The following is a 27,384-nucleotide window of genomic DNA, read 5'->3' on the forward strand; positions in this document are numbered from 1 at the left end:
ATAGACTGCTCGACTATGATCTGGAGTGTTGCTATCTGGTCCGTGCATGATCTGTTCTGCGAGCGCCTGCGCCCATTCTTCGTAGCCGTGGATCGGCGGCAGCCTTCATTCTCTCTAAGAGGACTCGGTTGAAGACCTTCCCTGGCACTTTCGACAGAGTGATTCTCTAGTTGGCACAGTTGCTAGGGTCTGCTGAGAGGATTTTGATGAATATCCCTCTCTAAGTGTGAATGCGCTATTCCATGTCTTACTCAAGGAAATTTTAACATTTCACTGAAACGTCAGGTCTGCTTTCAGGACTCTGCTGTGAGATATCGTCAGGTCCCAGCACTTCTGTTCTTCATGGCAGTATAGCTTGTGCTGAGTCTAGTCTCTCTGGATTTGGTTTACTATACGCGGTTGATTGGGAGGGTCTACTCGTTGTTTCTGGGTTCGATGTCTGGTGGAGTTTGGTGGTGCTGGTCTGTTCAGGAGTTCCTCAAAGTGCTCCGCCCATCTGTTCATCTGTAGTTCTATTCCTGTTATGGAGCTTTCCTGCTTGTCTTTACTTGGGGGCGTTCTGTGGCTTGCTAGAACTTTCCAGACAGTCAGCAGTAGTATACGTGCAGCTGTTTCATGTTACCGCTGTATGCTGCCTGCTTTCTGCTTCTGCTGCCAGTCCATCCACATAATCTCCTCTTGTCCTTCCCTAATATGTTCTCTCTTCACTTTTGCTCTGTGGGACTTCAGCATATCTCTTTTGAGCTTTACAGCCTTTGCTGCTCCTAGATCCTGCTGTTATTGACTGCCTTCTTCTTCTTTCTGTCTTCTATCTTTGTCAAAGGACTCTTGCTGTGATCCACTCTTTCTGCTGGTGTTTCTTAATTCCAAGCACTTTACTGGCATGCTGACCTAAGTGGTGTGTCTCACTTTCTGCCATCTGTTGAGTACACTGTCTTCCTCTTCCTCAGACCGATCCTGTAGTACTGAAAACTTATTCTTCAGCGTCAATCCAAAATCTTCCTTGGTCTTATGGTCCTTCAGAAGGTTGACGTTGTACTTCGCTCTTCTGTCTGACGCGTCTATCCAGTTCTTCTTCAGCTGCAGCTTCAATCTGGCCACCACTAAGTGATGGTGGGACGCCACGTCTGCTCCTCTTCTAACTCTAACGTCCTGCAAGGATCTTCTGAACTTCTTGCTAATGCAGACATGGTCGATCTGGTTTTCTGTCATGCCTGCTGAAAATTGCGATACCCAGGTACTCTTGTGGATCCGCCAGAGGAAAGATGCTGCCTCCTATGACCAGGTTGTTAAGTGCACACAGATCCACAAATCTCTCTCCATTCTCACTCATCTCTCCCAGAGCATGGGTCCCCATGACTTGTTCGTATCCTGTGTTATCAGGTCCAATTTTGGCATTAAAGTCTCCCATAAGGATGGTAATGTCTTTGTCTGAGAGAGTCTCTAATATTTTCTGGAGTCTGTTGTAAAAGTAGTCTTTGTCCTCCTCTTCACTGTCATTGGTTGGCGCGTAGCACTGAACAACATTCATCTTAACTCTTCATTTTAGTTCTGAAGGATGCTGTGATGATCCTGGGACCATGTGCCTCCCAACCAATCAGTGCTCTCTGTGCCTGTTTGGACATCATGAAGCCTACTCCTGTGTGTGGGGTGTGTCGCTCTCTTCATGTCCTGAATACAGCAACAGCCTCCTGTCAACAGTCGTCTCTGTCCAGCTTGCGTCCATCTTGTCTCGCTAATGCCTAGTAGGGTCAGGTTTTGCTCCTCATCTCTGCTGCAACCTGCGCCGTCTTTCCTGACTCGTACATGGTCCTCACATTCCATGTGCCGATGGTAATCCTCCTGGTTGTAGAGAAGGGTGATCGGCTTAGTGGCTTCCTCGCGGCTTTCACCACCCAGCGTCATGCATCTTCGAGTTGAAGACCCTTCTTTTTCTAGGCTAAAAGTCTCTGTTAACTCTATTGTTGGCGTTTCTGTAGCAAGCTGATTTTTACAGGGTGGAGTTGCTAGCCCCACGCCCAACCCTCCTCCTTTACCCTGACTTGGGACAGGCAGATGGCCCCAAAGGACCTCTCTGGTGGAGTTTTGTTTTTCTGGGACTGCACAACTCCCGGAATCGTTCCCTTTGGATCTTCCTGATAAAGTTCCATGTGGTTCTCCTTCTTCAGCATCTTCCTGCTGGAGTGTCTCCTCCTCATTCTGACTCACCATCCCATCACCTGATGGGAGACAGAAGAATCAGACACAGATCACTCCCTGCACCTGAGAGAAAAGAAATATCAGTGAGAGGAATGGAAAAAGGAGGGAACAAACCAAAATATGTGGAGGAGAGATCAAACCTATCAGGAGCTGATTTTCCCAAACCCTTCCCCAGAGGAGAGAGGAAGGGATCAGTTTTGATCCACATCTCACCAGAACACTCAGGGAAAGTGAGATGGGAGGGACCTGCTGCAAGTTGTCAGTCAGAATAGGTGGGAAGCCATGAGTCACATCTGCCATAATGATTTCACATCTGCAGGGAACAATCCTGAACTTGGAGAGCTCACAAGGTCTTTGTACGGCATCCCGAATGTTTCCTGCATTCACAGACAGTTTTGAGTTGGTTTAACCAATTCCCTACCTGTGCAGGCAGCTCTCGGGAGCACTTTTTCTCAGAGCCCTGAGGTCTGGGACCCATGGCTCTTCCTTGTTCCAGCTGAGAGATCACATCAGGTCTGGAAATTGGAAACCCTACTGGAGCAAAGAAAACAAGGGAGGTCAGTGGAATTTGTGGGATACTTGTCACAAGGAATAGTCCATGGTTTTAACCCCAGCTCATTTTTAAGCAGTAACATCCCAAGGCAGAGCTTCCTTGGCTCCAAGTGGCAGGAGAGTTATTATGATTATAAATCATATGAATTACCTTAGTGCCTAAGGACCCACTAACAGTGGGTCTCCATTGTGCTAGGACAGTACAAACCCAGAATAGTAGCTGGGCCATGCCCTGAAGAATTTACAATCTGAATAGACAAGCCAGACACAGAATGGGGGAAGGGATAGAACTCACTGTTAGAACAGGCCTGTAAAGCCTATAGTTTAAGAACTTAGGGGTATTTTTACAACGTAGCTAGTTACAGGGGTATAAAACAAAGAATCAAAATCTCAGTCCACCTGTGTCTGGACCTTCTCTCACTAGGATAGTCTGAGGCCTTGTTCTTAGGCTAAGGAGTTTGGCTAAGCAGCAAGAGAAGCCATTAGCTGGGAAGCGAAGGGTCACATCCTCACATCCCAAACCAGTCACACTGAAATAAGGTGCTATTGGGCTGTTAGGAGGATGATCCTGTCCTGATAGTGCCCATCACCACCAGATAAAGATACAGATCTTAAGATGGATAAAGAAAACTTAGTTTGACAGCAGCCTGTCTGGTAACAAATCCCTTATCAATGGTTGTGAAACCCTCATTTCTGTATTGTTCTATCTTTATGGCCCCCACTTTTCTATTGTTAATCTGTCTGGTTCTCTAATTGTTTCTCTCTGCTGTATAATTAATTTTGCTAGGTGTAAGTTAATTAGGGTAGTGGGATATAATTGGTTAGATAATTATGTTACAATCTGTTAGAATTGGTTCGTTAAATTTCAGTAAAATGATTGGTTAAGGTATAGCTGAGAATATTACTGTATAAACGGGGTCAAACAGGAGGGGGAAGGGAAATTGGAATCATGTTTGTTAAGGTGTGTGTGGGGGAAACAGGAACACAGGCCAGGCTCAGCTGCATCAGAGCTGGGAAGGGGGACACTGGGGAACAGACTGTATCCGTATATCGAGATCAGCCCGACTGGTGTGAAGGGCTTCGGAAAATGCTTCCTTGGAAACAAACCCCAATAAACATGGCATTGTCTGTGCTTTGGACTTCTGGTCTGTTGCTGCTTCCTGTCTGCGTGACAAGACCCAGGGACGTGGGAGGGTGAAGGAAAACCTCTAACAAAACTGACATGGCCTGATACCCAAGAGGTGGAGCCTAGAGGAAGGTTTTAATACACTTTGGAACGGATCAGGGATTCCCATGAGGACTGATGAGGGGCTGATGGTAAATACGCATTTAGATCCTTTTCTTGTTTTATCTCTTTTCCCATAAGGCTGAACCTCTGGCACTGTCATGGATCCATAGGATCTCTGCAATGCCCTGGCTTTTAAACAGTCCTTGGGAGCTGCCCTTGAGTGCACTAGACCCCAAGGGCTCCCACTCTTCCACAAGGACAGGCCATGTAGCTTCAACACCTGAGACTGAGCCTCTGGCTTCAACACTTACTTCAACCTGTGAGCTCTGCCAGCAGGTCCAGCTGAACGACACTCCTGTTCAGTGACGGTTCCTCAGTCAATGCACAAAGCAAGTTTTTGCTGTGACACTGGGCAGACTTTTAAAACACAACAGGGTTTATTAGTCAACTGAAACGCAGCATTGGAAAGTCCTTAGATCAGCACAGGAAGTGAAGATGACAATATAGTCCATACTGGCCAATGCCCTTGAGCCAGGCTGCTGTACAAAACAGTTTGTTTTCCTTTCACTGTGCCTGTCCATTTGCCTTCACTCGGTAGAGCTCCCTGCATCTGCGAGCCCAGTTCTTCCTGCTTCCAAAAACATAAGTCTATGTACGCTTCACTCAGCCAAGCTGAGTGACAATTATTCCCCTGTCTTTGTCAGGTATTCCACTGATGTAGGTTGGTCCCAGCCTGTCCTTAATGGCCCATTCATATCACCCCATGACAGCTACGTGACAAAACACCTCATGTCTCCTGCTCGTTCTAATCATAGCAATACCAATCACAGAGGAAAACTGAGGTGTGTATTGGCATCATACAAGTATCACCAAAATTCCCACCTCTATCTCAGACACACTGCTCACAGCCTGGAGAGAAAGCAAAGCACAGGAACTGGACGTTAGTCCAGTGAACACAGTGGAGGACAAGCTGCAATCCTCAAACCCTAGTGAAAAGGAGAGGCATGTGAGTTCCTATCCAAGTGCGTGCCCGGGATGGCAAGCCACGGGGCCGCCCTGGAGGTCCCTGTGAGGGGCGGCAGTCAGGCAGCCTTCGTCGGCTTGCCTGCAGGAGGTCCGCCGATCCCATGGATTCAGGCAATTTGGCAATGGGTACATTATGTGTATTGATCCTTGTCTATGATTTCAGTTATAACTGTCTCCATTCAATCAAGTTTCTGTGTGTTTCACCAAATTTCATCTTCTCAATTAACTGCGTAGCCATGAACAAGGGCGAGTTGTACCCCAATACGTAATCTTATAGGTGTAAAACTGTACAGGCTACACCACCAGCCTGTGACATCATCAACGAAGTGCCCATTTGTGCCTGGGTAGGGGCCCTGCTCTGGGAGGAGGATGCAGCAAGGACTCAGGGTCGGTGGCCGGGTCGCTGTGCATAGAGATGGGGAGGTTATACGGGGAGGGGGGTAACGAGTGGGAGAGGGAGGTCAAGAGTTAAAATAATAATATTTGGGGGAAACATGTATATAAGTGAAACAGAACAGAAAGAACTGGAGTGAAGGCTCTAAAACGGGTCGGCAGCCTACGGCACGCGCGTGACAAACATGGCACGCCTGTAAGCCGATTTGAGCGCACGCAGCTGCCTGCCGCGGTCCCGGCCCCCAGCCCCACTCAGCCCCCCACCCACCGCTCTCCCCTGCGGGGGCAGGAGGCAGAAGCTTGATCCTGCGGCAGCCAAGCTTCCCCCTCCCCCACTTCTTCCCCCAGCAGGATGCTTTCTTGCCCGCCCCCTCTCCGTCCCTGAGCCAATCAGCTGACGGCCTTTGCGAGGGGGAGGGGGAAGAGCGGCAGCCTCCACACAGCTCCGTGCAGGACGCTGAGAGGTGGGGACGGAGCCTGGGGGAAGGGGGTGGAACAGGGCACCTCCTTCCAGCCCCTGCCATGAGCTGCTCAGGCTGGGAGCACCCCACGAGCCGAGCACCCCAGCCCTCTGCCTGACCCCCACACTCAGCATTCTGCCCTGCACCCCATACCCCCAGCCCTCTGCCCTGACCCCCCCACACTCAGCATTCTGCCCTGCACCCCCCATACCCCCAGCCCTCTGCCCTGACCCCCCCCCACACTCAGCATTGTGCCCTGCACCCCCCATACCCCCAGCCCTCTGCCCTGACCCCACACTCAGCATTGTGCCTGCACCCCCACACCCTCTGCCCTGACCGCCCCCACTCAGCATTGTGCCCTGCACCCCAGCCCTCTGCCCTGACCCCACTCAGCATTGTGCCCTGCACCCCACACCCCAGCCCTCTGCCCTGACCCCACACTCAGCATTCTGCCCTGCACCCCCACACCCCTCTGCCCTCTGCCTTGACCCCCCACACTCAGCATTCTGCCCTGCACCCCACACCCCCAGCCCTCTGCCCTGACCCTTGAACCCCCACACCCAGCCTTCTGCCTGAACCCTCCAGCCCTCTGCCCTGAACCCTGCACCCCAACACATACCCAGCTTTCTGCCCTGCATCCCCACAGTCCCATCCCTCTGCCCTGAACCCCCCAACACCCCCAGCCCTCTGCCCTGCATCCCCACACCCCCAGCCCTCTGCCCGGACCCGTGAACCCCCCCCCCCCCCCCCCGGCTACCCAGAACCCCCACCCCCAGCCAACAGCCCGGACCCCAGAAACACCCCCAAGTCTGGGGTGCCGGGGTCCCGGCCGCAGGCTCTGCTCAGCCCACAGTCGGCCTAGGAGAACAGAACCCCCGGCTGGCAGCGAGCTCAGCAGGCTGGCGGCGTAAGATCAGCATTTTAATTTCATTTTAAATGACGCTTCTTAAACATTTTGAAAACCTTGTTTGCTTTACATACAATAGTTTAGTTATAGACTTATAGAAAGAGACCTTCTAAAATGTTTAAATGTATGACCGCCACGCAAAACCTTCAATTAGAGTGAATAAATGAAGACTCGGCACAGCACTTCTGAAAGGTTGCCGACCCCTGCTCTAAAACAACAAGGCTTCGGTAGGGATTCGGGGTTAAAGGTCTGGGATCCCCACAGCTCTAGATCCCCAAACCTCTCCTCCTCCCACTGACCCATCCAGCCCACTTCCTGGGTGCCCTGGCTCCATACTCCCCTCCCCTTCTTCCCATTACTCACAGCCAGCACCACCTCCTGGTGCCTTGAGAGCATCTTCTGTTCCCGCCTCGTCTCTCACAACCTCATCCCCCCGTCCGCCATCTTCCCGCTAATCCTGCCCACCCTCCCCATGTCCAGGCACCCCAGAATTATCTACTCCCCACCCCTTCTCCTTGTCTCACATGGCTCTGTTCTCCTTTCACCTTTGGGCTCCTGAATGACAATGTTATACTCTCTTCTATCAAAAGAGGAGCTCATCTGACTGTCACACAAGCCCTGCATCGGTCACACACCTATTTACTCAATTTAGAATTCTACAGGTGGTGTATTTTCCTCTTAAAATGAGGAAAAGGCATGAAAGCTACAGTTATTAATATAGCCAATAAGGACACATTAAATGCAATTTCAAAATGACTGATGACAAATGTCTAAAAATTATTCTAGTGGGTGGGAGATAAGGCAAAAAAGTGGGGGCAAGGAAACTTGTCAAAACTTGTATGAATAAAGGTATAAAGTTATTACTACTCAGGTTCTTTAGAGACCCCACAGCTTCTAATAACCCAGGGGACAGGAACCCTTACCCAGCGAGGTCACCGTCTCATAGTTCTCCTGCATGACATCCCTGTAGAGGGCTCTCTGAGCGGGGTCCAGCAGAGCCCACTCTCCCCTGGTGAAATGCACAGCCACCTCCTCGAAGGTCACCGGCCCCTGAAAGAGCAAGAGTCCAACACTCAGGACCTGCTCCCACTCACAGCCCACACTCATGGGGAGAGGAGCCAATCAAATGGAAGCTCTGGGTGGCTCACAGGCAGAGTCCCACCCCACCCCGCTCAGACCATCCATGAAACACCAGGGGAGGGGACGAAGCGAGAGCCCTTGTCTCTCCCAGCAGATCCATCCCCACCCACAAGCCACAGACGGACACAGGAGATGGAGGCCCTGGCAGGTGCAGGGAGAGATCGCTGGAAGGGAGCCCAGCGATGTTCTAATTGTGAAGAGCTGGACGGGGCCAGACTATGTGGGGGGCAGACGACATGACGGTCCAGGGGGGCTTTGCTGAGGGGGTTCCTCCAGCAGGGGTGTCCTGTCTCTCCTCCCCCCACTTCTCTTCAGCTGCCTCCCCTGCCACTGGTCCTGCAGCCCTGCCCCCTCCCCCACTTGGAGCTGCCCCAGCCAAGTTGCTCCCAAGAGCCTCCTGTGTGCTGACATAAGTAAATGGCCGAGGAATAACCCGATGCCCTAAGATGATGGGAAAGAGGTACCAAGTGGTAACAGGGTGAAAAATTAGCAAGAATATTTATTTTAAATAAAAAAATTCTGGAAAGGCACCTCTGTTTCCAAATGTGCCGTAACCACAGGATACAGGTCATGTGTCAATGCTAATGAGGTATAATCAGAATCACATTATATAACGGGGGTCCCCAGAGCGGGAAAATTGAGCTCCCTGCGTGAAACTCCAGCAGGAACCATCCCTCTACTGATGATCAATCCATGAGAGACTCATCAGACCCTAATACTATTGGCTAAGCAGCAAGAGAAGCCATTAGCTGGGAAGTGAACGGTCACATCCTCACATCCCAAACCAGCCACACTGAAATAAAGGTGCTATTGGGCTGTTGCGACTACAATCATGTCCTGATAGTGCCCATCGCCACCAGATAAAGATACAGATCTTAAGATGGATAAAGAAAACTTAGTTTGACAGCAGCCTGTCTGGTAACAAATCCCTTATCAATGGTTGTGAAACCCTCATTTCTGTATCGTTTTATCTTTAAGGTCCCCCACTTCTCTAGTCTTAATCTGTCTGGTTCTCTAATTGTTTCTGTCTTGCTGTATAATTAATTTTGCTAGGTGTCAGTTAATTAGGTTAGTGGGATCTAATTGGTTAGAGAATTATGTTACAGTATGTTAGGATTGGTTAGTTAAACTTCAGTAAGATGATCGGTTAAGGTATAGCTGAGAATATTACTCTATAAACTGGGGTCAAACAGGAAGTGGAAAACAGGAAAATTGGAATCCTGTTTGCTAAGGTGTGTGTGGAAACAGGAACACAGGCCAGGCTCAGCTGCATCAGAGCTGGGAAGGGGACACTGGGGAACAGACTGTATCCATATCGAGATCAGCCCGACTGGTGTGAAGGGCTTCGGAAAATGCTTCCTTGGAAACAAACCCCAATAAACATGGCATTGTCTGTGCTTTGGACTTCTGGTCTGTTGCTGCTTCCTGTCTGCGTGACAAGACCCAGGGAAGTGGGAGGGTGAAGGGAAAACCTCTAACAAAACTGACATGGCCTGATACCCAAGAGGTGGAGCCTTAGAGGAAGGTTTTAATACACTTTGGAACGGATCAGGGATTCCCATGAGGACTGATGAGGGGCTGATGGTAAATACGCATTTAGATTCTTTTCTTGTTTTATCTCTTTTCCCCATAAGGCTGAACCTCTGGCACTGTCATGGATCCATAGGATCTGTGCAATGCCCTGGCTTTTAAACAGTCCTTGGGAGCTGCCCCTTGAGTGCACTAGACCCCCAAGGGCTCCCACTCTTCCACAAGGACAGGCCATGTAGCTTCAACACCTGAGACTGAGCCTCTGGCTTCAACACTCCTACTTCAACCTGTGAGCTCTGCCAGCAGGTCCAGCTGAACGACACTCCTGTTCAGTGACGGTTCCTCAGTCAATGCACAAAGCAAGTTTTTGCTGTGACACTGGGCAGACTTTTAAAACACAACAGGGTTTATTAGTCAACTGAAACGCAGCATTGGAAAGTCCTTAGATCAGCACAGGGAAGTGAAGATGACAATATAGTCCATACTGGCCAATGCCCTTGAGCCAGGCTGCTGTACAAAACAGTTTGTTTTCCTTTCACTGTGCCTGTCCATTTGCCTTCACTCCGGTAGAGCTCCTGCATCTGCGAGCCCAGTTCTTCCTGCTTCCAAAAACATAAGTCTATGTACGCTTCACTCAGCCAAGCTGAGATACACAGGTGACAATCATTCCCCTGTCTTTGTCAGGTATTCCACTGATGTAGGTTGGTCCCAGCCTGTCCTTAATGGCCCATTCATATCACCCCATGACAGCTACGTGACAAAACACCTCACGTCTCCTGCTCGTTCTAATCATAGCAATACCAATCACAGAGGAAAACTGAGGTGTGTATTGGCATCATACAAGTATCACCAAAATTCCCACCTCTATCTCAGACACACTGCTCACAGCCCCTGGAGAGAAAGCAAAGCACAGGAACTGGACGTTAGTCCAGTGAACACAGTGGAGGACAAGCTGCAATCCTCAAACCCTAGTGAAAAAGGAGAGGCATGTGAGTTCCTATCCAAGTGCGTGCCCGGGATGGCAAGCCACGGGGCCGCCCTGGAGGTCCCTGTGAGGCGGCAGTCAGGCAGCCTTCGTCGGCTTGCCTGCAGGAGGTCCGCCGATCCCATGGATTCGGCAATTTAACAATGGGTACATTATGTGTATTGATCCTTGTCTATGATTTCAGTTATAACTGTCTCCATTCAATCAAGTTTCTGTGTGTTTCACCAAATTTCATCTTCTCAATTAACTTTGCGTAGCCATGAACAAGGGCGAGTTGTACCCCAATACGTCATCTTATAGGTGTAAAAACTGTCCAGGCTACACCACCAGCCTGTGACATCATCAACGAAGTGCCCATTTGTGCCTGGGTAGGGGCCCTGCTCTGGGAGGGAGGATGCAGCAAGGACTCAGGGTCGGTGGCCGGGGTCGCTGTGCATAGAGATGGGGAGGTTATATGGGGAGGGGGGTAACGAGTGGGAGAGGGAGGTCAAGAGTTAAAATAATAATATTTGGGGGAAACATGTATATAAGTGAAACAGAACAGAAAGAACTGGAGTGAAGGCTCTAAAACGGGTCGGCAGCCTACGGCACGCGTGACAAACATGGCACGCAAGCCGATTTTGAGCGGCACGCAGCTGCCTGCCGCGGTCCCGGCCCCCAGCCCCACTCAGCCCCCCACCCACCGCTCTCCCCTGCGGGGGCAGGAGGCAGAAGCTTGATCCTGCAGCAGCCAAGCTTCCCCCTCCCCCGCTTCTTCCCCCAGCAGGATGCTTTCTTGCCCCGCCCCCTCTCCGTCCCTGAGCCAATCAGCTGACGGCCTTTGCGAGGGGGAGGGGGAAGAGCGGCAGCCTCCACACAGCTCCGTGCAGGACGCTGAGAGGTGGGGACGGAGCCTGGGGGAAGGGGGTGGAACAGGGCACCTCCCTTCCAGCCCCCTGCCATGAGCTGCTCAGGCTGGGAGCACCCCCACGAGCCGAGCACCCCAGCCCTCTGCCCTGACCCCCCCACACTCAGCATTCTGCCCTGCACCCCCCATACCCCCAGCCCTCTGCCCTGACCCCCCCCACACTCAGCATTGTGCCCTGCACCCCCCATACCCCAGCCCTCTGCCTGACCCCCCCACACTCCAGCATTGTGCCCTGCACCCCCACACCCTCTGCCCTGACCGCCCCACTCAGCATTGTGCCCTGCACCCCAGCCCTCTGCCCTGACCCCACTCAGCATTGTGCCCTGCACCCCAGCCCTCTGCCCTGACCCCACTCAGCATTGTGCCTGCACCCCACACCCCAGCCCTCTGCCCTGATCCCCACACTCAGCATTCTGCCCTGCACCCCCACACCCCTCTGCCCTCTGCCTTGACCCCACACTCAGCATTCTGCCCTGCACCCCACACCCCCAGCCCTCTGCCCTGACCCTTGAACCCCACACCCAGCCTTCTGCCCTGAACCCTCCAGCCCTCTGCCCTGAACCCCTGCACCCCAACACATACCCAGCTTTCTGCCCTGCATCCCCACAGTCCCATCCCTCTGCCCTGAACCCCCCAACACCCCCCGCCCGCTGCCCTGCAACCCCAAACCCCAGCCCTCTGCCTGACCCTTGAACCGCCCCACCCCAGCCTTCTACCTGAACCCCTCCCCAGCCTTCTGCCTGACCCTGAACCTCCCCAGGTCTGGGGTGCCGGAGTCCCGGCCGCAGGCTCTGCTCAGCCCACAGTCGGCCTAGGAGAACAGAACCCCGGCTGGCAGCGAGCTCAGCAGGCTGGCGGCGTAAGATCAGCATTTTAATTTCATTTTAAATGGCCTTCTTAAACATTTTGAAAACCTTGTTTGCTTTACATACAATAGTTTAGTTATAGACTTATAGAAAGAGACCTTCTAAAATGTTTAAATGTATGACCGCCACGCAAAACCTTCAATTAGAGTGAATAAATGAAGACTCGGCACAGCACTTCTGAAAGGTTGCCGACCCCTGCTCTAAAACAACAAGGCTTCGGTAGGGATTCGGGGTTAAAGGTCTGGGATCCCCCCCAGCTCTAGAGCCCCAAACCTCTCCTCCTCCCACTGACCCATCAGCCCACTTCCTGGGTGCCCTGGCTCCATACTCCCCTCCTTCTTCCCATTACTCACAGCCAGCACCACCTCCTGGTGCCTTGAGAGCATCTTCTGTTCCCGCCTCGTCTCTCACAACCTCATCCCCCCGTCCTCCATCTTACCTCTAATCCTGCACACACCCTCCCCATGGCCAGGCACCCCAGAAGTAGCTCCTCCCCCCCACCCCGGCGCCGTGTCGCACATGGCGCGGTTCTCCTTTCACCTTTGGGCTCCTGAATGACAATGTTATACTCTCTTCTATCAAAAGAGGAGCTCATCTGACTGTCACACAAGCCCTGCATCGGTTTTACTCAATTTAGAATTCTACAGGTGGTGTATTTTCCTCTTAAAATGAGGAAAAGGCATGTACGCTACAGTTATGCATAGCGCCAATACGTACACATTAAATGCAATTTCAAAATGACTGATGACAAATGTCTAAAACTTATTCTAGTGGGTGGGAGATAAGGCAAAAAAGTGGGGGCAAGGAAACTGTCAAAACTTGTATGAATAAAGGTATAAAGTTATTACTACTCAGGTTCTTTAGAGACCCCACAGCTTCTAATAACCCAGGGACAGGAACCCTTACCCAGCGAGGTCACCGTCTCATAGTTCTCCTGCATGACATCCCTGTAGAGGGCTCTCTGAGCAGGGTCCAGCAGAGCCCACTCTCCCTGGTGAAATGCACAGCCACCTCCTCGAAGGTCACCGGCCCCTGAAAGAGCAAGAGTCCAACACTCAGGACCTGCTCCCACTCACAGCCCCACACTCATGGGGGAGAGGAGCCAATCAAATGGAATCTCTGGGTGGCTCACAGGCAGAGTCCCACCCCACCCCGCTCAGACCATCCATGAAACACCAGGGGAGGACGAAGCGAGAGCCCCTTGTCTCTCCCAGCAGATCCATCCCCACTAGCCACAGACGGACACAGGAGATGGAGGCCCTGGCAGGTGCAGGAGAGCTCGCTGGCAGGGAGCCCAGCGCTGTTCTCATTGTGAAGAGCTGGACGGGGCCAGACTTTGTGGGGGGCAGACGACATGACGGTCCAGGGGGGCTTTGCTGAGGGGGTTCCTCCAGCAGGGGTGTCCTGTCTCTCCTCCCCCCACTTCTCTTCAGCTGCCTCCCCTGCAACTGTTCCTGCAGCCCTGCCCCCTCCCCCCCCACTTGGAGCTGCCCCAGCCAAGTTGCTCCCAAGAGCCTCCTGTGTGCTGACATAAGTAAATGGCCGAGGAATAACCCGATGCCCTAAGATGATGGGAAAAGAGGTACCAAGTGGTAACAGGGTGAAAAATTAGCCAGAAGATTAATTTTAAATAAAAAAATTCTGGAAAGGCACCTCTGTTTCCAAATGTGCCGTAACCACAGGATACAGGTCATGTGTCAATGCTAATGAGGTATAATCAGAATCACATTATATAACGGGGGTCCCCAGAGCGGGAAAATTGAGCTCCCTGCGTGAAACTCCAGCAGGAACCATCCCTCTACTGATGATCAATCCATGAGAGACTCATCAGACCCTAATACTATTGTTCAGGATGTGAGTAGAACTAGAGTTGTAACTTTTGCACAGGTCTTTATAGAATTTCTCTGCGCTTGGGGCGTCATAACCTTAACTGTAACTTTAATAAAACTTGTAAAACCGACTAGACCTTGTACTTGTGAATGTCTGTGTGGTCACTTCCTTGGTCTGTGTGTGTTCCTAGAGACTGTACATTTGAAGCAAGTAGCAGAGGCGACTTTCACTCTGTTAAGCTTGAAATTGCCGCCACCAGAGCAGACCACGCGGGCGTGAAATGCCACATTACAAACTGCACTTTACAAAAAATCAAAGGCAGCACAATACACCACACACCAGGCCACCCTCAGTTCTGCGCTGCTGCTGGCGGTGGCATGGCCTTCAGAGCTGGGCGCTCGGCCAGCAGCCGCTGCTGTGAGGCCGCCCAGCCAGTGCTGAATTTGTGCCAGGGCTGAGCTCTGGCGCCTCTTTCAATACAAATTAAGCACTAGAGGGAGGCATTGGGGTCTGGACGTGATGGTGGGGAGCCCATGGGGGCCGGGCGGTGGGGGGCACCAAATTACAAGTTCACCCAGGGCGCCACTTTCTCTAAAGCCAGCCCTGGAGCCAGGTATGGGGGAGGGGCACATCCTCTAAGGCCGTGGTTCTCAGCTAGGGGTCCCTGGATCTCTGGGGGGCTGCGAGCAGGTTTCAGGGGGGCCTCCAAGCAGGGCCCGTGTCAGACTCGCTTGGGCCCAGGGCAGAAAGCCCAAACCTCCCTGCCTGGGGCTGAAGCCTGGGGCCATGAGCCCTGCCACCAGGGGCTGAAGCCAAAGCTTCAGCAATTAGCTTTGGGGGGGGGGCTGTCACATGGGGCCCCAGGCAACTGCCCTGGTTGCCGCCCCCTAACGCCAGCCCTGGCTTTTATATGCAGAGAACCAGGCACATGCAGGGCAGTGGAGTTTTTATAGCACGTTGGGGGCCTTAGAAAGAAAAAGGTTAAGAACCCCCCCCAGCCTCCCTGGTGGGTGCCCCTCACATCTCACAGCAGCTGCTGGTTAATCAGGTCGGGCTCCAGCCCTGGGAGTCTGGTCCGTTTTCCTAGCCCCACCGAGGGGGGTTGTTTCCTGTTCCACAAATTAGAGCATTTCCACCCTCTTACCTCATGGGTCTGTTCCTAGAATGGAAGCTGCATATTGAACAAGTCCCAACAGGTTTGCTACACCCTGGCCTCCTCCCATTCTCCACCCTGGGAATTTTTTGGCAAACTCCAACCTCCAAACCAGACTGCCCAAGCCTCCCACCTCCGGTGCGTTTGTTGTCCCTCCCCTCCAGCAGGAACCCACCAGCAACCCCCCGATAATCCCTACCTGAACTGGCTCCACTGCAGCCGTTTCCCTTCCCTGTCCCATGGGAGGATGGGATGAGCTGGAGCGAAACATGGACGACATCCTGCAGCCTGGCAGGGCGAGAAGGGCAGTTGTGGAGGTTTCAGAACAGGCTTTAGTTCATGTCACATCACGATTCCCCCAGGATCTTTCCCTGCAGAGACACAGCCTAGGCTCTGCCATGCTGGGAACATGCTCCAGCTCTTTATTGCAGGGGAGACCTGGCCCTCCTGCCAGGCTAAGCCCACAGGGAGATTTTTCAGCCTCCCCAGTAATAAAGTCTCTGAACAAAATGCTGGAAAGGAGCAGAACCAAAGGGGCTGGGCAGGCTCCATAGGGACACTGGCTCCTCCCTTCCCCTCCTGTGCGGCCATGTCCTGTCGCTGGCAGAGACCGGCCCCCCCATCTCCCCCCCAGAGGCAGCCGTGTCTGCGGGCTCCCCCAGCCAGCACCTACTAACCGCCACCCACGCTGGGGGAGTGACACAGGACAGCAAATTCCCACCTACCCAAGGACAAATTGCTGCAGATAAACGGGCTGGGTTCACATCCCAAAGCTGAGGAGAATTTAAGAATTATGGAGAAAATAGGAAAATGAGAGACTAGAGAGTCAATAATTTTAGGGAAAACGAGGGAATCTCCTTGGATTTTCTAGCCCCATGTGGGGAGGGGAGAGAGAAGGGGAAGAACTAGAGAGAATTGTTCTCAGGTTTTGAGACGGAAGGAAATGGCACAAACAGGAAAAGGATGCGAGTAGCTCACCCCCGTGACCATAGGCGTGTGCAGCACATTTCATTAGGGTGTGCACCCAGGGAGCCCCGCCCTAGCCCCACCCCATCCACTGCCTCCCACTTCCTGCCCCCTGGCTGCCCCACTCAGAATCCCCAACCCCCCCTGCTCCTTGTCCCCTGACTGCCCCCTCCTGAGACCCCCCCACTATAACTGCCTCCCTAGGACTCTATCCCCTACCTGTCCTCCTGACTCTTATCCACACCCCCACCCCCAGACAGACCCCCGGGACTCCACGCCCCATCCAACCGCTCCCCGCTGATACCAGACACCTCTGTGTTCTAGGGGAAGCAGGGTGCAGTATCCAGCCTGACTCATGAAAGACACCGCCCACCCTCTGCTTAAACCAAAACCCATCAGAGAAAAACACTTGCAGAGAGCAGTGAAGGGCCTTGGGAGACACACCCAGACCCCTCCTGACAAGGGTGACAAGATTAAGACATCTCCATTAGCATACAGAATGGAGAGCGGAGACAACTCCCCATGCCTCATCTGCATGAAAGATGGGACAGGAAGCCATCTCAATTTACATACAGAATGGAGAACAGAGAACCACACTGAATTCTGGGACCAGAAAAAGCAGGGAAGCACTGCATCGTGGGAATCTCTGCTCCAGATGCTAATGAACCTACACCTGCCCACACCCAGCTCAGCAATTATCAGACCAATTGTAGCAATGGATCCTTAATTGATGTCCAAATAGTGAAGCTGCCTAGTTGCATTGTGAAGAAAACACCACCCCTAGCCAAGAGTGATCAGCTCCTATTGTCTAGTCTACAGAAAACCCTTGAGTTATCAGCCTTACCTATAAACAAATGCATTGTTCTCCCTTGAACCATTGTATTTTCTCTACAAAAATCCCCACTCACCCTCCAGTCAGGGTGCTGATGCTTAGATTCAAACTAGGCATCAGTTCCACTGGACTCCATCTTCTCCTGACTGATCGTGCTGGGGGCTCTGCCTGTCTCCAGCCCTCAGGACCCTGAGCTACCAGCATCACCTGGGAACCCCGACCAGTTCAAGCCTCATGGAGTGGGAGAGACATCCCCCCACTTTCTCTCTGTTTTCCTTTCTACTATAGGTATTAACCTTTAATAGTGGATGTTAGGTTGGTTTAGGCTCCTTGTGCAGTGATCACCAGTATTCAATACATAACCTGCATGGTTCAGCTGGCTGCTTCTCTCTCTCTTGCTGAACCTCACTCTTTTGTGTTTTTAGCTTCCCCCAGTCACTCTGCAGCAACGCGTCTCTTACCTAAGCTACAGATCCCCGCAGCGCCCAGAATCCTGTGGGGTTTGCTCATCAAGGAGGTTCCTGCCAGTACAATTGTGATGTGAGAGCGGGGACAGGGCCGTGCTGAATCTGGGACACATAAGGGTAACAGCTTGGAAGTGGTGCTTCATCCAGCCCAGTGAGTCCAGGGGCAGATACGGGGTCAGCGTGGCAGTGCTGATTGACCCGGTCCGCTCAGACTTGCTCTGTTACCGTCGGGGGGGGTGGGTGGGGGCTCATCCGGTTTTGGGGCTGGAAAAACCCAGCCCTAGGGAACCGAGGTCCTGCAGGAGAGCTCCATTGGGAGGGGACGTGCAGAAGGGAGGAGCAGAGCTCCGTATGAAAACACACATGAGACAAGCAGCACATGGATAGAATTACAGAATCCCCTCCCCAGAAAAGTAACCCGAATAAATGAGCGTACCCCCAAGTAATGGGCAAATCTGGTAACACCGCCCCTGACAGGACCCCAGAACTCCGACCCATCCAGCTCCCTCTGCTCCCTGCCTGCCTGAACCCGCTCCATCCCCAACAGGCACCCCAGACCCTCAACCCATGCACCCCCGCTCCTTGTCCCCTGACTGCCCCTCCAGAGACCCCACACACCCTCTAATCACCCCCAACTATCCAACCCCCTCCCCACCTCCTGGCAGCTCTGTCTAGTGGCTGCTCCCACCACACACACTCAAAGGGGCAGAGGAGGTTCCCTCTCCTTCGGGGAAGGTTGCCTAGTGGTTAAGGCACAGGACTCAGGCTCAGACGTTCTGGGTTTGAGTCTCTGCTCTGCCACAGACTCCTGCTTAGCCTTGGGAAAGTCACTTCACCTCACTGTGCCCTAGATCCCGCCTGCCCAATGGGGCCAACACTGACCCTGCCTCCTGGGCTAAATCCATCCATGGCTGGGTGATGGGGGGGGAGGGGAATGGAGATACCAACATGGGGAAATTGGGCTGAATTTCCCCACCGCCGGAGAGTGGGAACCAGCTCCACAGGGGGGATGGGAGCGAGAGGGGCTCAGACCTGCTCCACACAGAGGGGGGGTCAGGGCTTCAGCCCTGCAACTTCTGCCACTAAGGTGGCTGGGGCTCCCGAGCTGGGGACTTCAGCCCCACATCTTCTGCCAGGGTCCAGGGCTTCCACCCCCCTGTCCCAGGGGGGGCTCCTCTCCCCCACCATCCCCACCCCAGTGCAGCTCCTGCTGGGGTCTGGGGCTCCCCACCCCCAACCCAGCGGGGATTCTCCTCCCCCCTCCAGCTCGGCTCCTCTCTCCCCCCTGCCGGTATCTGGAGCTTCTCCTCCCCCCAACCTCCCCCTCCCCCAGCCCCAGCCCAGCTGGGCTCCCCGGGGCTCCCGCCGCTGCTGTGGCCGGAGCCGAGCCTGGCGGGCAGGGATCAGCGATTCCCGCGGGGGCCCTGGCATAGCCCCCAGCCCGAGCGGGGCGGGGCAGCCCCAGGAGCGGGGGCTCTGCTGCTGCTGGCCCCGCCCCCCACCGACCCCTGGGGCTGTTTGGGGGGGCTCACTCAGCCCCCCAGGAGCGGGGGGGAGCAGTGGAGCGGAGCCTGCCCAGCAAACAGCTGATCGCAGCTGCGCCCAGGCCGCCCCCGGGAAAAGCTCCGCGGAGGAGGCACCACCAGCTGCCGGCAGCGGGTCATGCCCGGGGCCGAGCACCCGCCTGCAGCCGCCGCAGCCTCCTCCCAGAGCCCCCACGGGAGGGGAGCAGCCTCCCAGCCGGGGCTCAGGGCATTGGGGTGCCAGGGCTCCCCATGCGCACGCCTGGGCCAGGACACTCACACACACACACTCTGCCCCGGGGCTCCCCTGGTGCCCAGAGACCGACCAACCCCGCCCTTCCCCGCCTGCAGCTCCGGCCTCTCCTCCCGCCCCGCCAGCCGCACCCAGGGAGCCCCGGGCCCCAGGCTCTGTCCCCACCTGGAGCCCAGCGGGGCCGGGGGCAGCTCCTGCTGCAGCTGAGAACAGCCGCTCCGCTCCGGCCCGGGCGGCTCCAGCGCTGCTGGCAGCACGTGGCCACCAGGGAGCAGCTGCTGGGCCCGGGCTCCTGCGTCACAATGTGCCAGAGCCCCGCCCCAGGAGCTGCCACGCCCCGGGCTGTGCCAGAGCCCCGCCCCAGGAGCTGCCCCGCCCCGGGCTGTGCCAGAGCCCCGCCCCCAGGAGCTGCCCCGCCCCCGGCCTGTGCCAGAGCCCCGCCCCCAGGAGCTGCCCCGCCCCCAGGAGCTGCCCCGCCCCCGGGCTGTGCCAGAGCCCCGCCCCCAGGAGCTGCCCCACCCCGGGCTGAGCCAGAGCCCCGCCCCAGGAGCTGCCCCCGCTGTGCCAGAGCCCCGCCCCCAGGAGCTGCCCCCCGGGCTGTGCCAGAGCCCCGCCCCCAGGAGCGGCCCCGCCCCGTCCTGTGCCAGAGCCTCGCCCCCAGGAGCTCCCCCCCCCCGCGGGATTTGTTCTCCTGCCTCCTACTTCCCAGCACCCACCGCTCCCAGCTGCTCCCTTACTGTGTCTGCAAACACACACCCCCGCACCCGGGGTGGGCTGCAGCGCTCGCTGGGGCTGTCTCCAGTGGCTGAAATTGCCTCCATCTCTAATCACCTGGGGCGGGGGTAGAGGGAACGAAGGGAGGAGATGGGCCCAGGGTGTGAAAGCAGAAATAGGGGGCAGGGAAAGAAGGACTGTTTGGAAAGGTGGAAAGGAGACCCTGTCACCGCTCCTGGGTGATCCAGATGGAGTCAGAAGAAGTTGGGCAGCAGAGGCTCAGATAAATTGAGGGGAACCCCCTGGGTGTCCCAGTGTTGGCCAGGGATTGTACAGCACCTAGCGCAATATGGGGTCCCGATCTCAATCATGGTCTGTGCAGCACCTGGGAGCCCTAATGTCTGTTTCCTGATCACAGGCACTGGGGATGGAGTGAGGGAAACCTCAGCACCTGAAGGGTTAATGCAGCCCTGTGTGCAGCCCCTGCTAGGGTGACCAGACAGCAAATGTGAACAATCGGGACAGGGAGTGGGGGTAATAGGAGCCTATATAAGAAAAAGGCCCAAATATCGGGACATCTGGTCACGCTAGTCCCTGCTGCTCTCACGAGGGGTTGGCTTAGAGAGTTGTAGTAATAACAGCAGCAAAGAGTCCTGTGGCACCTTATAGACTAACAGACGTATTGGAGCAGGAGCTTTCGTGGGTGAATCCCCACTTCGTCAGATGCACCAATAGTCCCATATGGTCTAGTGGTCAGGATTCCTGGTTTTCATCCATGGGGCCTGGGTTCAACTTCTGGTGTGGGAACAGTGCAGAGCTTTTGCCCAGGGTGGAGACAGGAAATGAAAGGAACAGGAAGGGATCCTGCCAGCAGGGGGGTTAGACAGTGTGGGGAGGGGATCCCAGACGTGGGGTGGGGGGCAGAGGTCTGAGGGGAGACCAGGAAGGATCCCAGCAGTGTGGGAAGTTGAGAGCACAGGCCTGGCATGGGGGTGGGAGAGTGAGTGTGTCCTCTAAACCCACCCACTGCAGACCAGGCAGGACTGGAAGAATTACGTATTTGTTGGTAAATGTCAATTTCTGTGTAAACACACAACCCAATGGCAAAATATTTCCATCGATAATCATCAAAATTGGCAGATGGGCAAAGTAAGAAACATGCTGCTTGAGAACTTACCCTGTTGTAGGAGCAGCAGTGATCTGTGTGCTCCATATAACCTGTATGCCCAAAGGTCGGTTACACTCCCCCGCCCCGCCCCGCCCCGCCCCATCCCATCTCCTCTCCCTCTCTGAATGCCTGTGAAGTGGCTTTCCCCCTCCCCTCCCTCCTGCAATGCTTGTGGGATGAAGGGGCTGGTTGAACAGCTGGAAGATCAGAAGAGCTCCTAGATAGACAAGGTGTCTGGGACTCTCATTAGGCAGCATTGTGAAAGCACAGCTGAGCACAGAGACCCTTCCCCGTTTAAGGACCTGCTCCTCATGGCCTGCGACTAGAGATGACTTGGCTGCATCCGGTGGGTCACACTCCACCTCAGCCAGTGTCCATGCAGGGTCCCTGCTCTGGGTGTGTGAGCGCTGCCTAATGAGAGTCCCAGAGACCTTGTCTACCTGGAAGCTCTTCTGATCTTCAACCAGCCCATTCATCCCCCAAGCATTGCAGGAGAGAGCGGGAGGAGGAGGGAAAGCCACTTCACAGGCATTCAGAGAGGGAAAGGAAGTATAACAGACATTTTGAGCATAGAAATCACTGCTGTTCCTACAACAGCAGGGACAGGCCACTAGGAGCTGAGAAAAGGAAACCATCCTGTTTCTGCCTGGCTTTGAACCAGGGACCTTTTGCGTGTTAGGCAAACGTGATAACCACTACACTACAGAAACTCTGTGATGGGGCTGTGCCCTTCCCTTCATAAGAACATAAGAATGGCCATAGTGGGTCAGACCAAAGGTCCATCCAACCCTATATCCTATCTGCCAACAATGGCCAATGCCAGGTGCCCAAGAGGGAGTGAACCTAACCGGAAATGATCAAGTGATCTCTCTCCTGCCATCCATCTGCACTCTCTGACAAACAGAGGCTAGGGACACCATTCCTTACCCATCCTGGCTAATATCTATTAATGGACTTAACCTCCATTAATTTATCTGCAAAAAGAACAAAGAGAACACGTGGCACCTTAGAGACTAACAAATGTATTTGAGCATAAGCTTTTGTGGGCTAAAACTCACTACATCGGATGCATGCAGTTAAAAATTCAGTAGGAAGATATATATATACACAGAGAACGTGAAAAAAATGGGTGTTGCCATACACACCATAACGAGTGATCAGTTAACGTGAGCTGTTATCAGCAGGAGAAAAAAAAACTGATTTTGGGAGGGGAACAGGAGAAAGGACAAAGGAAGGAAGAGACGAAGAGAAAAGAGGGATCAGACAGTGGATGGAGCAAGAGGTGAAACAAAAAGGACAAACCCTTATGTCCCCAGTGATTCTAAGAGACAAAATCACAGGTGCAGAATAAAATTCTGCCTCCTTAAGCTCGTGTTTTCCATGCCTAGAATTCAACTGTCACCAGATGGATCAGACTGAACAGGTTTCAGACCTCGAGGAGGCTCTTACCTTCTAAACAGGGATGGCTGTTTTCTAGTAAAATCACTAAAAGGGAAGGAGAAAACTCGAAAGAGGTTCCTCCTGGCGCTCACGTCCGTGAACCCGAATACTTTCTCAGTCCTCAAAGAGAGACCTGGAGAAGGAGACTTGCTGGAGCAAAGCCACATGGGTCTCTGAGGTTTCCCTGGCCCCTCGCCCCTGTCCTGCCTGGCTGATGTCAGCATCTCTCTGTGAGGTCACCACCTCCCCACCACCTTGGACCAATAGGCTGAGGTCCTGCAAAAGGCCTTTGTGATGTCACTGCCACACCCCTCCCTTGCTGGGCTAATGTCCTGCCCCTGGCCAGGCACTTTGGAGGTTTGAGCTACTCCCTGTGGATCACCCCACTCAAGGAGCGTTCATTCTAGGCAGCAAGCCGGCTAGACAGGAAAACATCAGACACTGCTCCCAATGCTACACTCAGTTTTTCAGAAATTAGTCGACTTTATGGCCAGAAGAGACAATTAGAGCATCTAATCTGACCCCCTGCATATCACAGGCCTCCTGTATGGCACAATAGCTACTTTGGGGACAAATACATTCCAGAAAGGCATTTAGTCTAGATGAAATGTCATTAAGAGATGGAGAATCCACCATTTTCCTTGGTAGCTTGTTCCTGTGGTGAATCATCCTCGCTGTTGAATATTTGTGCCTTTGTTGTAATATGAATTTGTCTCTTTTCATCTTCCAGCCATTGGGTCTTGTTATACCTTTCTCTGCTTGATTCAAGAGCCCTTTAATTCCCAAATCCTTTCTCTCCATTAAGGCACTTCAACACTTCAATGAAGTCACCTTTCAATCTTCTTTTGATCAGCTAATCAGGTTGAGCTCTTTCAATAGCTCTCCAGCCCTCAGAACCTTTGGTGGCTCTTTGCTGCCCCAGCTCCAATTTCACAACATCTTTTTCAAACGAGGACACCAAAACTGGAGGCAGTATTCCAGTATCAGTCTCACTGATGCCGTGTCACCTCCTGTGACGTTATTGACATAATCTGTATCTGTATAGATCACCGTTGCGACAACTGTTCTATATTTGTAGCCAGTATTGTAGAAAGGTTGTTGTGTAAGGGGTCTATGGAGAGGTTCTGATTGGCTGATTATAATGATGCTATCTCTAGATGTGTTTCATTTTTGTAGTTGAAGTTATGAATATTGGCTTTCTGCCGGCTCACCCGCCCCCTCGCCACTGCCCACCCACTCGCCTCCTCAGCCCCGCTCCCTCACGTGCTATTGTGTCATACAGGAGGCCTGTGATTTGCAGGGGGTCAGATTAGATGCTCTAATGGTCTCTTCTGGCCGTAAAGTCGACTAATTTCTGAAAAACTGAGTGTAGCATTGGGAGCAGCGTCTGCTGTTTCCCTGTCTAGCCGGCTTGCTGCCTAGAACAAACGCTCCTTGAGTGGGGTGATCCACAGGGAGTAGCTCAAACCTCCAAAGTGCCTGGCCTGGGGCAGGACATTAGGCCAGCAAGGGAGGGGTGTGGCAGTCACATCACAAAGGTTTTTTGCAGGACCACAAACTATTGGTGGGGAGGTGGTGACCTCACAGAGAGATGCTGACATCAGCCAGGCAGGACAGGGGCGAGGGGCCAGGGAAACCTCAGAGACCCCTGTGGCTTTGCTTCAGCAAGTCTCCTTCTCCAGGTCTCTCTTTGAGGACTGAGAGAGTATTCGGGTTCACGGACGTGAACGCCAGGAGGAACCTCTTTCGAGTTTTCTCTTTCCCTTTTAGTGATTTTACTAGAAAACAGCCGTCCCTGTTTAGAAGGTAAGAGCCTCCTTGAGGTTTGAAACCTGTTCAGTCTGATCCATCTGGTGACAGTTGAATTCTAGGCATGGAAAACACGAGCTTAAGGAGGCAGAATTTTATTCTGAATTTTATTTGATCCCCACCAGTGACCTGGGCCATCCTTTGGGCTCTCTGGTGAGAACCCTCAGCCTCCCGTCCTCAGTCTCTACCCTGATTGGCTGAGCAGGGCGTTATTGACAGGGAGGAGACTCAGGTCCTTGTTCTCTTTCAAGACCAAGGAAATAAGTCAGAACCAGTTCTATGTTTGACGAATTTTGCTGCTTCTCTGCATTAATGGTCTCTGAGCAGTTCATGATTCTCTCTAACATGATTCTCCTCAAATTCTTGCTGAATAATTACTGTCACTGTTGTTGGTCTGGAGCTCATCTGAGAGCACTTTATTCAGGTCATTCAGTGTCTGAAATTCAAGATCCGATGGTTAGTTTGAAAATCAGGGCTCTTGGGTCCTATTCCCAACTCTGCCACTGACTGGTTGTGTGACCTCAGACAAGTCAATTCTCCTTTCTCAGCCTTAGCTTCTCCCTCTTTCAAGTAGGGATATTAATGATCTGCTCCTACCTACCTCACGGTGGGTGGAGGCAGGGCCGGCTCTAGGTTTTTTGCCGTCCCAAGCAAAAAAAATTTTGGCTGCCCCCACCCCAGCCCTGGGCTCCCCACTGCACCTCCCTGCCACCCCAGACCTGGGCTCTGCCCCCTCCACCTGCACCCCCTGCCACCTCAGGAGGTGTGGGGAAATTCAGATCTTTCCACCTTCTTCCAAATTCCTCCTAAGGCGCCACTTTGGGGGAATGTGCTCAGTGGGGGAGCGGCAGCCCCCCCTGCTCCCCCCTAGCTACGCTCCTGCTTGTGGGAGCCCCTGCAAGACCCAGGGACTGGGGCAAATTGCCCCACTTGCCCCCGCCTCTGGGCAGCCCTGCTAGCAGCTCTTCTGGGAGCACAGGGAAGGAATGACTCCCCCCTTCTCTAGCTTCTCCCCGTGGGGCTCTGGGGAGCAGGGAGGGTTGTGTTATAAATTCCATCCAACTCCCCCTTTGATCCAAGCCAAGGGGCGTCTCAGCTCTGCACGATCCCCTTGGCAGGGCCAAACAAGGGATGTTTTCCACTGCCCAGGAGACCCAGCCAGGGACTCAAGGCAGCCCCAGACTTTCCCTTTCTCCCTTCTGGGAAATCAAGTTCAAGTTCTACAAGGAGCTAAAGAAGCCTCAACCCCGCATCTGAATTAATGTCAATTTCTCACTGCCTGTCAGAAACAAATGTCATTTCAATCCCAGGTGAGTCCACTTCAGTCATTCCTCAGCCCGATTTCTTCACCCTCCTGCCTTAGCTTAGGGCATTGCGCCACCCTGTGGGCATTTCATGTCCCTTCTCAGTTTCACACACAGACACAATTTCCTTTGCATGGATCCATGAACAGCAAAAACTCCCTGTGTCTCTTGTCTGAGCCAGGGCATTCAATTGTATTGACACCTTCTCTCCTGCAATGGTAATGGTCAAACAGAGGGGACGTGGCCACCTTCAGCCCTGGCAGTGAGATATTCCCTCTCCTCTTTCTTCATGCTGATGTTGTTATTCCATAAAACATGAACCATGGAATAAATAGCTGAGTTTACTTCAGGGTGAGGAAAGAAAGGAGCCACCAACTCCCCAAAAAATCTCAGTGCCCCAGAGAAAAGCTGCCCCTGTTATTGGAACTAATGATGTGCTGGAGATATGTTGGGAAAAGGGACTGTCTGAATTGCCAAGGCAGGAAACGAACAATCTACAGCAACATCATTAACCACAGACACACTCTAGCCATGCTCCAGCCAGTGGGGAAATGGGCAGGAATTCATAATGTCAACTATAAAAATGATACACATCTAGAAATAGTATAATTATAATCAGCCAATCAGAACCTCTCCATAGACCCCTTATGCGACAACCTTTCTACAATATTGGCTACAAATAGAACAGCGGTCGCAATGGTGATCTATACGGTTACAGATTATGTCAATAACGTCACAGGAGGTGACACGGCATCAGTGAGACTGATACTGGAATACTGCCTCCAGTTTTGGTGTCCTCATTTGAAAAAGATGTTGTGAAATTGGAGCTGGGGCAGCAAAGAGCCACCAAATGTTCTGAGGGCTGCAGAAAAATGCCTTCTAGTGAGCTACTGAAAGAGCTCAACCTGCTTAGCTTATCAAAAGAAGAATGAAAGGCGACTTCACTGAAGTGCTGAAGTGCCTTAATGGAGAGAAAGGATTGGGTATTAAAGGGCTCTTGAATCTAGCAGAGAAAGGCATAACAAGACCCAATGGCTGGAAGGTGAAAAGAGACAAATTCATATTACAACTAAGGCACAAATATTCAACAGTCAGGATGATTCACCACAGGAACAAGCTACCAAGGAAAGTGGTGGATTCTCCATTTCCTGATGTCATTTCATGAAGACTAGATGCCTTTCTGGAATGTGTTTGCCCCCAAAGTAGCTCTTGTGTCATACAGGAGGCCTGTGATATGCAGGGGGGGGTCAGATTAGATGCTCTAATGGTCTCTTCTGGCCATAAAGTCAACTAATTTCTGAAAAACTGAGTGTAGCATTGGGAGCAGCGTCTGATGTTTCCCTGTCTAGCCGGCTTGCTGCCTAGAACGAACGCTCCTTGAGTGGGGTGATCCACAGGGAGTAGCTCAAACCTCCAAAGTGCCTGGCCAGGTGCAGGACATTGAGGGGTGTGGCAGTGACATCACAAAGGCCTTTTGCAGGACCTCAGACTATTGGTCCAAGTTGGTGGGGAGGTGGTGACCTCACAAAGAGATGCTGACATCAGCCAGGCAGGACAGGGGCGAGGGGCCAGGGAAACCTCAGAGACCCCTGTGGCTTTGCTTCAGCAAGTCTCCTTCTCTGGGTCTCTCTTTGAGGACTGAGAGAGTATTCGGGTTCACGGACGTGAGCGCCAGGAGGAACCTCTTTCGAGTTTTCTCTTTCCCTTTTAGTGATTTTACTAGAAAACAGC

The 27,384-nt window shown here is 53.1% G+C and overlaps 1 non-coding gene and 1 pseudogene across 1 annotated transcript; both read right to left on the reverse strand.

Moving 5' to 3' along the window:
- The window catches only part of LOC120381704, a 177,110-nt pseudogene that overhangs the window by 71,210 nt on the left and 78,516 nt on the right, over window positions 1–27,384 (reverse strand).
- Window positions 21,738–21,810, reverse strand: TRNAV-AAC. The gene has a single exon. It is a non-coding gene; the product is annotated as a tRNA-Val (tRNA).

The sequence above is a fragment of the Mauremys reevesii genome, linkage group 14 (assembly GCF_016161935.1).
Source record: "Mauremys reevesii isolate NIE-2019 linkage group 14, ASM1616193v1, whole genome shotgun sequence".
NCBI classification, from domain to species: domain Eukaryota; kingdom Metazoa; phylum Chordata; order Testudines; family Geoemydidae; genus Mauremys; species Mauremys reevesii.